The sequence below is a fragment of the Ictidomys tridecemlineatus genome, chromosome 6 (assembly GCF_052094955.1).
Source record: "Ictidomys tridecemlineatus isolate mIctTri1 chromosome 6, mIctTri1.hap1, whole genome shotgun sequence".
NCBI classification, from domain to species: domain Eukaryota; kingdom Metazoa; phylum Chordata; class Mammalia; order Rodentia; family Sciuridae; genus Ictidomys; species Ictidomys tridecemlineatus.
In genome coordinates this window covers 95,725,496-95,738,516 of record NC_135482.1, presented here as the reverse complement: position 1 = coordinate 95,738,516, position 13,021 = coordinate 95,725,496, and positions in this window count along the sequence as shown.

Here is a 13,021-nt window from a genome sequence, read left to right as displayed (position 1 = left end):
ATCTGATATGGAATGCAGTTGTGCATAGCTTCATGCAAACATTTCTGTTTCTTTGAAAGAACTGCTAAATTCTAAACCAAACAGTTTCTGTGTCCGTGGCTTGAACTTTCAATGTTTAAAAGGTTAAAATCAAGTGTGTTAACATGCAAATTTGGGTCAGATTCCCTTTCACTAATTTGTACTTTCCTCCTGACATGAAACACTATACTATTTGGATCCAAATATCTTTGTTATTTTTCATAGGAAAAAAACTAAATGATTTAGCTATGCAATCAATACATTTTGGGAGAATCTGCTATTTGTCTGACCTTTTCCAAATGCAATATATGTTGCCACAAGAAAAGAAAGCACTAATAAATCCATAAAATAGTGACAACAGATGGAAACAGAACCGAGAATAAAATGAAACTTGAACACAGAAAAATTCACAAACACTATCCTGGGAGAGAAAGGGGAAGGGTTCATTTGCCTTGGATCTTGAAGATATTTAGAATTTATGAAGAAACTGACAAGTCACATTTTGGATTGATCAAACAATATGCAAAAAAGACATCAAAACTGAAACTACTTTTTTGAAATTAAAGCCTGTAACTGGTAATTTCATTTAATTTCAACATTTAATTTCATTCTATGTTCCTTGGATATCTCAGAGTAACATATTCACAGCTAAATATGCACCCCAGTTTTGCTTTTTTCCCTTTGTTACATGTAGTTTTTTATTTGGCCCTAGACATGATACTGAATTTGGCCTTAACAGGCAGGGAGAAGATTGTTTCATATAAAACAAAGAAACAGTGAAAAAGAAAAAAGGAAGAAAAAGAGAAAGAAAGCTGAATTTATTACAGCAAGGCTAAATTAAAATAAAGAAATGTGGTAGTATTTTGGAAAGAATAATAGCTTTGGCCAGATTCATGTCCAGAGGAAAGAAATTCATGACAATGAAAAGCATTTAAGAAACAGTAATGATGAGTTGGGGCTGGGGCTCAATGGTAGCACACTTGCCTGGCACGTGTGAGACACTGGGTTTGATTCTCAGTACCACATACAAATAAATAAATAAAATAATAACTAAAAAATCAAATTTAAAAAAAAAAGAAAAGAAACAGTAATACCTATTATCTCAACAACTCAGGAAGATGTGGCAGGAGGCTTGCAAGTTCAAAGCCAGCCTCAACAACTTAGTGATACCCACTGCAATTTAGCAAGACCCTGTCCCAGAATAAAAAATAAAAAAGGCTGAGAATGTAGTTCAATGGTCAAGTGCCCCTAGGTTCAATCCTCACTACCAAAAAAAAGACCTAGTTAATGTAATTCAACATACTAACAGATTAAAGGAAAAACACTAGGAAAAAATAATTTGGTCAATTATACATTTATTCATAATAAACATTCTTAGCAAAAAGGGAATATAATGAAATATTCTTTTTTTCTGATAAAATGTTGCCTACAAAAACCTGGAGTAAACATTATACCTGTCTATGATCCATTGAAATTATTCCTCTGGAGTTTGGGACCAAGTCAATGATAACCATCTTACCACACCTATATTTTAGAGGTCTTCACCAATTGCAATTTGGCAAGAAAAAGACTTAAAACAAAAAGTTATAAAACAGAAACTGTATTTATTCATAGATTATAATGGAGGTTATACAGTAAATGTAAACATATCCTTCAATGTAGTATTTGAGTATGATCATTTAGTAAGGTTTCTACAAATCCACCTAGACCCATCACTTGATATTTTTCCTTTTTACCATACTGAAGCCTAGTTTTCCATGTGAGGAGATGGATGACAAGATAAACCTCTTTTTTGTTAATATGCAAATGCAAACTGATATTTCATCACTTTTTGCATTTCCTTTGCCAAACAAATTTGTATCTGTAACTATAGCTATGGAAAATCTAGGGGAAACATTTACAAATTGTAAAAGTCAACCTAAATATTTCTTCATTCAAGTATGTGAGAAAAATATTGGTCAGAATATGTTTCAGCATAGGAATAATAGTGTCTGGGGCACGTCCTATCATCCATCATCAGCAGTAATTTGATCGTTTACAAATAAATATATCTTGTTGTACTGTACCATAGGATTTATTCTGTTTTGCTCACAGGAACTGTAGAGTCTATATCTGAAACATCACTGGAGTCAACACCTACAATATTCTCTTATCTAATAGGTCAAAAATCTGAACCTAAAGGAAACTATTTACCAGAATTTGCCATTCTTATTAGCATAAAGGACTTTGTGCTGATTAGAATGACTCTTGCTAAGGTCCACTGTAGTAATTGACACATTATTTATGTCCACTTGCTCAAGTATTTTTTTAAATATTTAAGTGATTTTTAAAGTGAGTCTACAATTTAGTTTAGAAGAAACCAAACAATAGCAAGTGGGGAAAATCATAAACATCTTTAAGGATATATTTTGTGAATTATAAAAAATTGTAACAACAGTAATAAGAATAGGTAGCATCAAATGTGCAGCTCTGATTAATATTATTTATTAACATTTATGCATACCTTCACCCAAGAACATGTTTGAGAATACTCATAGTGATATCATTCATACAATAAAACAATATAAATAAGCTTCAGTGAAGTGAAATATGGATGAATCCTACAAAGACAAAAGTTTACATTCACATTTTTTTTATATTTATTTTTAGGTGTAGTTGGACACAATACCTTTACTTCACTTATTTATTTTTATGTGGTGCTGAGGATTGAACCCAGGGTCTTGCACGTGTGAGGCGAGCACTCTACTACTGAGCCACAACCCCAGCCTCAACATACACTTTATTAAGAGCCAAAGCCATAGTGTAAGAAATCAAAATAGCGGTTATCTTTGAGAAGTGTGTGGTGACAGTGATTGGGAAGGTAAAGGAAGAGAGCTTTTGTGGTACTAACAGTGTTATATGTCTCTTCTGTAAAATAGCAACAATATCACTGCTTTGAAGTTTACTCTGATAACTAAACAAGATAATGTACTAAAAATGCCTAGCACTGCGGCTGCCACTTACTGAGATCCTAGTCTTGTTTTAGAGATCCCACGTCCTGAATTTGCCAAGTAAATGACCATAAGTTTTTTTTCATCTCCTGAAGCGAGTGGAATTGTATACTCTTGATTCACAGTAAAAGAAAATTCTCAAATTCTATTTATGGTTGTCAAAATGATCCCAAAAGCTTGGTCTTTGTCCCCGATGTCAGTCCCATAACTAGGACAAGATTTTAAGAAGAAGGAAAAAGAAGTTTTATTGCTTTGTTAGCAAAAGAGAAATATCAGGGACTCTTGTCCCCGAGGCTGTGATTCTAACTGCCAGGCACAACAGTGGGCTCTTAAAGAGGGGACCCCAAAGGACACCCTTCAGCTGTGCCATAATTCATGGATAGCTTTGAGAGAGAGCCATTTCTCGGACCTGCTGGTACCAGCCCCCAAATATGGATTCCTTCACTCCTGTTGTCGATGACCAGAATGACAGATAACTACACCTAGACTGGGAGAAAGGTTAATCTTGCTTCCCCTGTAGTTAAGGGGTGGGAGAGGGAAAAAAAAAAGAAAGAAAGAAAAATGTTGAGTCTTAAAATAAGCCACAGTGGCAAAGCAGCTAGGGTTATATCCAAAGAATGAAGTGGAGCCCTGCTACAAAAACTTGGTTAGAATAAGAAAAATAGATATTAACCTAAATAGCTAAAATTTCCTTCTATAGCACTTTGGTATTCATTGAAAATAGTTGGGATTTAAGTAATGGTTGAGTTATCTCTGTTTTAAAAAATGAACTTAGATTAACTGTGTGTAGGCTGAATGACACAGAAAAAAGTTTGACTTATGGTCTTTTTGCTGGGAGTATAGAGCAGTCATAGAGCACATGGTTGGCATGCACAAGGCCCTGGGTCCAATCTCCAGCACTGCAAACAAGTAAAAAATAAAAATAAGTAAATGAATATGGCTCCTTGAGCCAATAGAAAGTAGACCCTACACACACACACACACACACACACACACACACACACACACACACACACATGCTATGAAGTGAGAAGAAATGAGTAAATGGAAGCAAACCCTTCCCCCAAGCCCTACTATGTGTTCACATTTGCCACACACAACCTTAGAGCAAGACACCACAGAAAAATTAGTTTGGTTCCCATGAACAGAAACAGATGGAGGTAGAAAGATTCCTATGGATATAACTGTTGTTGTTAAAATAATTTATTAGAATAAAACTCTGATATCTTGCTCTACTTTTGCAATTTTCCCAGAGATGAAGACAAGGATCTAAAATGTTTAAGACATGGTCCTTGTGCAGCCATTTAACACTATGACAACTTTAAACTATGTCTAGTTCAAGGACTACCCTCAAACCCAGAAGTGGTTCTAGGGATGAGTTGATACCCACCTGCATTAGTGAGGGTGATCTTCTTTTCTCTGTATCCCAATTGAAATGCTAACCTTTTCCAGATATACCCTCATAGAATTCCTAGAAATAATCTTTTACTAGCTATCTGGGCATGCCTTAGCCCAGTCAAATGAAAACATAAATTTAAACAGTATAGCCCTCAATTTGTTCATGAATGCCATGTCCTTCAACAAAAATTTATATATTTTTAAATATAGCTAGTGCACTTTTCTGAAGATATTTATTAGTATTTATTTTATGGCTTCTATAAGTTAATTTCTATTATGAATATTTATTTCATTATATTTTAAAATTATTTTTTTGTGAAAAGATAGTTTGCATAGGCTCTCTCTTGTCCAGTGAGGAGGTCCACAGAACAGGGTAGAGGAGAGTGTGGCTGTGGATCACTAATCAAGACCTCCAGAGAACAAGCAGGAAGCAGGTCTGATTTTATTGTGCAGTTATCATGTACATATACTCAGGCAGTAGCTAGGCAGATTACAGGCAGCCATCAGTGCAATTTCTGGCCTGCTGTCCTTGCAGTGACCAATCAAAGAGAGGGCCATGGAGCAAGCACAGGGACTATAACACATGGCCTCACGCACAAGGCTGTGCCTACAGGATAAGCTGTCTGCCACTCTCGCAAAAGAGGAGTGGCCTATCACTCAAATGCCCTTAATGTATGCCATGTATGCAGTACTCCATGCACTTAACCCCACAATAGTTTTTTAATATTTATCTTATGTCTGAACTATATTATTTTTCTTAGATATAAAAAAGTTTTTCTAGAGTCAGGTACAGTAGCACACATCTGTAATCCCAGCAACTCAGAAGACTGAGGCAGGAAGATCACAAGTTCAAGGCCAGCCTCAGCAATTTAGCAAAACTCCTGTCTCAAAATAAAAAAGAAAAAGGGTGGGGGATGTGGCCCAGTGGTTAAGCATCCCCATGTTCAATCCCCAGTATCAAAAAAATAAAAAATAAAAAGAACTGGGGATGTAGCTCAGAGATAATGTGCCTGGGGGTTCAATCCCCAGTAACTGCCCACAAAAATGTTTCTCTTTATATCCTACTGTGTTACAGGCAGACAATTATAACATTAGCAAGTAATGATATTCTTTTTCTTCTGTTATAATGTTTAAACTTTATTTTTCATATTTGTTATTCATTATTTCTAGAAAAATTCTGAAAGTAGGATATTTAAACTATCCTTGACTTATTATGAATTTTATGATAATATTTTAAAAGTTTCAATTTTTAAAATTTTTTTAGTTGTAGTTGGACACGATACATTTATTTATTTATTTATTTATCTATTTATTTATTTATGAATGTGGTACTGAGGATCAAACCCAGGGCCTCGTATGAAAAAACTATTGTGGGGACAATCCCAGCCCCTAAAAAGTTTCAATTTTAAGCATAAAGTTTCTTATTTGTTTTTTTGTAGGTGACCCTTTTTAAAGGTAGTATCTCACAGATATGTACCCTGAATTATGTCAATACATTTATATTATATCCACAAATGATAAATATGACTTATATGTTTAATGGAATAATGAGATTATTTATATTAATAAGTTCTAAATGTTTAAGCATTTAGCATTAATAAAAATTACTTATAGGAGCTGGGGATGTGGCTCAAGCAGTAGCGCGCTCGCCTGGCATGCGTGCGGCCCAGGTTCGATCCTCTGTACCACATACAAACAAAGATGTTGTGTCCGCCGAAAACTAAAAAATAAATATTAAAAAATTCTCTCTCTCTCTGTCTCTCTCTCTCTCTTAAAAAAATATTACTTATAGTACTATTAGTTATAGTACTATAACAGTACTATAATTATAGTACTTTCAGTACTATTATAATACTTATAGTTCTTACAGTACTATTCTTTAAAGACTTGCAATATAGTTTGATTTATTATTTGAGGATTTTTGCTACTTTTTTCATAAAATGAAGTTGTTCATCATTTTCTTCTAGACAAATATCTCTGGGTATTTTGTTTTGTATTGTATTGTGTTGTATTGTATTGTATTGTATTGTATTGGGAATAAAGAGAAAGGCCCAGAGTTCAGCATGCCTCAGTGGTCACCACCATTCCCTCAGCCTCCACACATACATATGCAGAAATAACAGGGGTCCCTACACATGCTCCTCGGAAGACCCCCAGTTTGGAGTTCAACATGCAGCCTACCATCACAACCAGAGACTTTATGACTGGAATTAATTCTGAGCAATATAATCAGTGGTCACACACTCAAATGCCTCCAGGTACCATGATATTAATAACAAGTGATTGTGTGAAGAACGCTGTAAGAGGCAAAGGTGAAAACTGACAATGAGAGGACATGTGATCCAGGCAAAGACATTCACTTTTTAAAGAATTAGAAAAACATTGTACTGACTGAAATGAACAGGTTGAATTCAGGCTGGAAATATCAATTTCAGTAAATATATCCCAAGGAGGAGAAACATTTTCTTCATGTTCTTCAACCAACACAATCATCCTGTTTATATCTGAGATTGAACTTTATATTATTATGCCAAATATTGTCGGTTAACTCTTCTTATTTTTTTTCTCAGATTATCCCCGTGAACATAGAAACAAATATAAATTTTCAAAGTCAAAATTGATCCATTTATATTTAATTTAACATTACCAAGTCCCACAAAACCCATTAGAGTAAAAAATCTATTTATCAAGTCAGTATTTTTAAATGTCTATGAAATGATAGACTCAAGTCTCAGGGTACATGGAAGACAGGATTCTGCTTCCTAGAAGTCACAATGTAGTGAGGAAGGCAGAAAGAAAGATATTATACTGAAGTGAAAGTATAAGCCAAAGTGAGTCATTTGAAATAAAATGAATCATTGTCTCTAAACTTCTTGAGGACATGACATTTGAACTGAGACCTGTTGAAGACTAAGAATCGAGGATGCTAGGATGAGATGAATGAGTTTTCTAGGTAGGGGGAGAGTTCCAAACGTGTCAAGGCAGAATAAGATGGATTCTTTTCTGGTTTTAAAAGAGGTTACTATAGAATAAGGGAGTGAATGCTGTGTGAGATGAGAATGAAATTCTTTGGCAGTGGTCAGACCATGGAAACTACATAAATAATTTTAGTCTTTATTGTCAAACTAATGAAAAGGCTTGGATAGGTTTAAGGGGAAAAGCAGGATGCTATGAATTGCATTTTTAAAAGGCAACCATAGCTGAAGGGTTGTGAATGGATGGTGAGGGGACCAGACTGAAAGCAGATGTGTCAGTCAAAAGGCTGTTACAGTTTCAGGTAAAAAGTGATTACAGCTTTCATCAAAGTGAGAAACTTGAAAGATTTTCAGTCTGATAAACCCATGATTGAACATGCCAAGAATTTCCTAATGAATAGAGTGAGGAAGACGAAACTAAATGTATGCTGGTGCCATCTGAAACGCAGCTGCACACAATCCGGAATTTATTTTCTTAATATTATAAATTCACTCTTCCATGACTTCATTTGCTGTATACATTAATTTAAATGGCCCCAAAAGAACCATGTCCCTTTTTCCCCTCTATGAAGTTATAGCTCCTATTCTTTTCTTTATCTCTTATGAAAAAAATGCATTTATATCTAAGAAGTTTAGCATTACTCCCCATTTTTCAGGAGCAATGGCATAAGTGGCACAAGTCAAGGGAAATGCACAGATGGGCCCAAACACTCATGCACACATCTCTCCTTCAATGACCACATCAATAGACTACATGAAATTTTATCAAATGCAGAGGGTGTAATTGGTATGGTTTGACAATATACACACATACATTTTACAAACATTTATATAACTGTCAACTGCATTACTAAAGTCCTTTGCTTTTTTGTTGGTTTGCTATTAAAACTTTCAGTCATGTGATATTTTTATGTGCAAAATATCTGATGGGTATTTTCCCATCTTTCACATTGCTTATCCATTTGTGTCATGTTATAAAGAGCTTATAGATGAGTTTCTCTTTGTCACACAAATCTATCTACGAGTTATTTATGACAGTAATTTAAAGAAATTAAAACAATTTCTAGTGGTGACTACATTTGCTCTTATGACTAATTTTATTTTTGTTTCTCATATTCATAAATTTTCCTTCTATCACTCTTATCACTGAATCTTTGATCAGGAGACATTTCTGTTTATTCATAGAGCTCAGTATAGTTCTCAAACCAAGCTCTACATATGACCTCTGACAAAGAAATTCAGTGATCATTTGTTAAATTATGATAACGAAGACTTATTTAGGACCACTGTGATAGGTGCAGAGACCACTAAGACTGGGTCTTACAGTGAGGGAAAGAGAATGGGTCAACTCAAAATACAGCATAACAAATGGGAATTCATAGCCACAGAGCAGTGTGGGGTCAGTGGATAGAAAACTACTAAGAGGAAACATCAAGGGTAACCAAGATTCTGACTCAACAGAATTCTTGCTGAAGTCAGACCGGAGTGATCAGACATCGTCTGGCAGGTAGATGGTGAAGGATGAGAAACTTCACGGAGATATCAAGGGTCTTTCTCACTCGTTTGTAACTCCCCAGACTGTGAGGTCTGAAGAGGAAAGTGGGACAGCTCAAGGCCTATCAGTCTCCTATGGTCATCTCTTCCCTCCCCAGATGTCCCACAGCTCTGAGCTGGCAGGGCTATTTGTCTACCCTAATGCACAGCCCAGTAATTGATCTTGCAGTATGGCAGAGAGAAGAGAGTATAAATCAAAATATCTCCCTCAACCATATTTTCTGTCCTACTTCAACCTCGAGCTGCTATTTCCTCTTACACTGTCACAACCACCTTCTGTCTTTATAAGATTTCTCACAGCTTTTAGATTAATTCTCAAGATCTAAATTCTCTCTCTTCAGCTGTATGGCATCTCCAGATTGGAATTCAGGAGAGAGCCAGAAACACAAGATGCTTCACAAGAGTTGTTAAGAGGCTATGTTTTACTAAATTTTTATTTCAACATTAGTAAAATAAGATATTTTCTGCCTCCAGAGGGTTGTGCTAAGCATCAAATAAGTAACCACATGTTATCTGTTAATGATATACAAAGTAAAAGTAAATTACGAATGTGAGTCATACTTGTTGGTGTAAGACAAAGTTATCATAATTTGGATGAATTTTTCTCATATCCTACATACAGTATACCTACAAACTTACTTCCTCTCTTTTCCAAATATAATTCCAACTTGAATGCTTTTCCCTCTTCCCACTCTCACCAAGTTGGGATGTGACTGGTCTCAGCCACCATCGTCCCTTATCTGTTTTCATATTCTTAATGGTCAACTTGTTTTTCTATACATACATCCACAATTTCAGTGATGGAGAGATCAAATTATTATTGGATCTACATTGATAGAAACTATAAAAGAAACTCTAGTAGGAAGGTCCGTGTTAGCCTCCTTACTGGTCTCCCCGCTTCTACTCCCGCCCTGACAGAGTGATCCTATAAGTATGCAGGCCAGATCATGTCAACACCATGCTCCCTCCACTCATAGTAAAATCAGACCAGGCCCAGCCCCATCTGTCCACCTCTGGCTCAGCCCCTCATCTGACCTCATGACCAGCCACTCTCTCTCTCACTTGTGCTTCTGTTGCTCTGTTGTCCTCAGAGCTGTTCCTCAAACAGGCTCCTTCAGGGGCTTTGAGGGATATTCCTTGTGACTCATATCCACATGAGAGCATGGTGGCCGTGCCTGTAATTCCAGCAAGTCAAGAGGCTGAGGCAAGAGGATCACAAGTTTGAGTCCAGCTTAGTCAATTTAAGGAGACTGACTCAAAGAGGGCCAGGGTATGAAGCAGTCCTGTGTTCAATCCTCAGTAGGAACCAAAAAAAAATCCACATGGTTCACCCCTGTTCAGTGAGGACTTCCAGGGCCAACCTGATCATTCATATCTTCTTTCCCCATGTTTTGTTCCCTTGGTACTTATTACCATCAAACATATATTAGGTTTTGTTTTGGTTTTGGTTTTGCTTGTTGTCCTTCTCAGCTCTGAAATGCAGACTCCATGAGGGCAGGTTGTCTGTTTTGATCACTCCTGTATTCCCTGAAGTCCAAATGTTGGTGACTCTCCAAATTCAAGGTCTGGAGAGCTGGAATCAGAAACTAGATCACAAAATACAAAACTGGAAGCCTGTCATAGCAAACTGCTTCGTCTGAGTCTGCAGAGATGCAGTTGATGAGTTTAAGGACAAGGAGCATTGAAGAGTGCCTTGTTTCAATCTGAACCAAGGGGATGGTCAGGAGTGCCACCTACTGGCAAGACTTTTTAAAGTACTGGATTGGAGTGAAACTCTGAGGTGGAACCTATAAAACAAAATAAATGATGAAATAATCTATCTCAAGTATTAAGAATTAGATTTCTAACTTAAAATTGCACCTGATAATCAATCCCTGATAAGTTTTTCCAATCTTCAACACGTTTATTCATAAAGTCACATCCAAATCACACATGACAAAAATTTAGGAGTAAGTTGTATTGATAATGAGAATAATCCATTGACTTAAGAATCTAATTTAATTACATATTTATATGTCAGCACCTTAATAAAAACCATTTGAAAAGAGTCAGAGCACATGTTATTAACTCAGACACTTGTTAAACAAGTATTTATTGTGCACCTGCAGAGCTGGGAAGTATGCCAATTGCTGGAGGCTTCAGAACACACTCACCACCACCTATCAGGCCCCACCAGCACCATTCTTGTGGAGTTTCTGTTCTGCTTAATGAATGCATAAATAAATAACTCAAGAAACAAATTAAAAGTAAACTTTTAGATAATAGCAAGAGATTTGAAGGAGACAAAGCAGAATAACTGATTCAACTGATTTTTGAGGGCCAGAGGGCTTTTTATTTAAGGGGTCAGAGAGGGCCTCTTTGAATAGAGAATATGAGAATATAAAACTTACAGCCTTTTTTATTTTTTTTATTTATTTATTTATTTATTTATTTATTTATTTTTTGAGACAGAGTCTCACTAAATTTTCCAGGCTAACTGGAATTTGTAATCCTCCTGCCTCAGCCTCCCGCGTAGCTGGGATTACAGGCCTGCGCCACTATGCTCTGCTTTAGTGGTTTAAAATAACAAACACAGGCTGTTTCTTGTTCTGTGGGTGGCTGGGCATTTCTTTTCTGCCATCTTAGCTGAGGCTGGATCATCTCATCCTCCCTCCCACAGCTCTGAGGCCTGAGCTAAAGCTCCTAGGATCCCTGGGTTTCTTCCACTGTGATGGAAGAGGAAGACCAGCTCCTGACACAGGGAGATAGGTAGGAAGTCACAGTGGAAAGTTGGTGTTTTTCATCTTTAAGTGATATATATTTGGGGTAGGGGATACCAGGGATTGAAGTCAGGCACTCAACCACTAAGCCACATCCCCACTCCCTTTTATTTATTTTATTTAGAGACAGAGTTTCACTGAGTTGCTTAGTGCCTCACTGTTGCTGAGGCTGGCTTTGTACTCACAATCTGCCTCCAGCCACTGAGATTACTGGTGTGCACCACCACACTGGGCTTTAAGTGATATTTTTGAAAATCAACTGAAGCACTGAACACACTGAGCATGAATTTATTTTGGAGGTTGCTATACTAGTTTTCTGTTACTGCTGAAACAAATTACTACAGATTTAGATGATCAATGTAACTAATCATTAAGGAAATGCAGACTGGACTAGATCCTGGACAAGAAAAAATTTATCTATAAAGGAAAATATCAGAATAATAACTAAATTTACTTGTGACTATGGATTACATAATTGGGGGGGAAATTCTTACATTAAGAACTCTGCATTAATTTCCTGCTTTTGATCATTATATGTGGTAATGGAAGAGAATGTTCTTGTATGTATATGTGGACACACACATATTGAAGTATTCAGGAGAAATTACCATCATGTTGTAACTCCTTCCAAATGCTTCTGTTTGCGTGTGTGTGTGTGTGTGTGTGTGTGTGAGAGAGAGAGAGAGAGAGAGAGAGAGAGAGACAGGATGGAGGGGGAGAGAGAGACATAAAAGAGAAAGCAAATGGAGTAAAATGTTAACAATTACTGAATGTAAGGAAAGGGTAGTCAGGAGTTAGTCCTACTATTCTTACAACTTTTCTATAAATCTGAAATAACATCTTAAAAGATACCTCCAAAAAGTTGTTTAAATATGGCTAATTAAATGATTGTTGTAAATCTTCTTCTCATTAAAATCTCTATGGCTAGGATTCTGATTTTTACCGTCCTTCCCTAAAACAAATACACTCCTAAGAAGGATAAAACTCTCTGTTCTTATTTTCTATTCCGTGAATTCAACATGTCACAGATTTTGAAATTTCGGCCCTTGTTTCTCTTACTGTGCAATCTGAAATAACTATGGAGGGAATAATGTCTAAATATAGTTCCTGTCTCTATTGTGATTAGTTTTAGAAGAGGAACCCCTGGCACAAAGGATCATACTTTGGAAAACTGGCTTCAACTTGAACTACCATAGATTTAAAGTCCTTATGTACCATATTTTCCCTTTCCCTTCACTGAAAATTCCAAGGATGGTATTAACAAAACTTTTTTTTTATTTATCTCCCCAACCCCAATCCTATAGAATAAATAGTTTAATTCCAATGA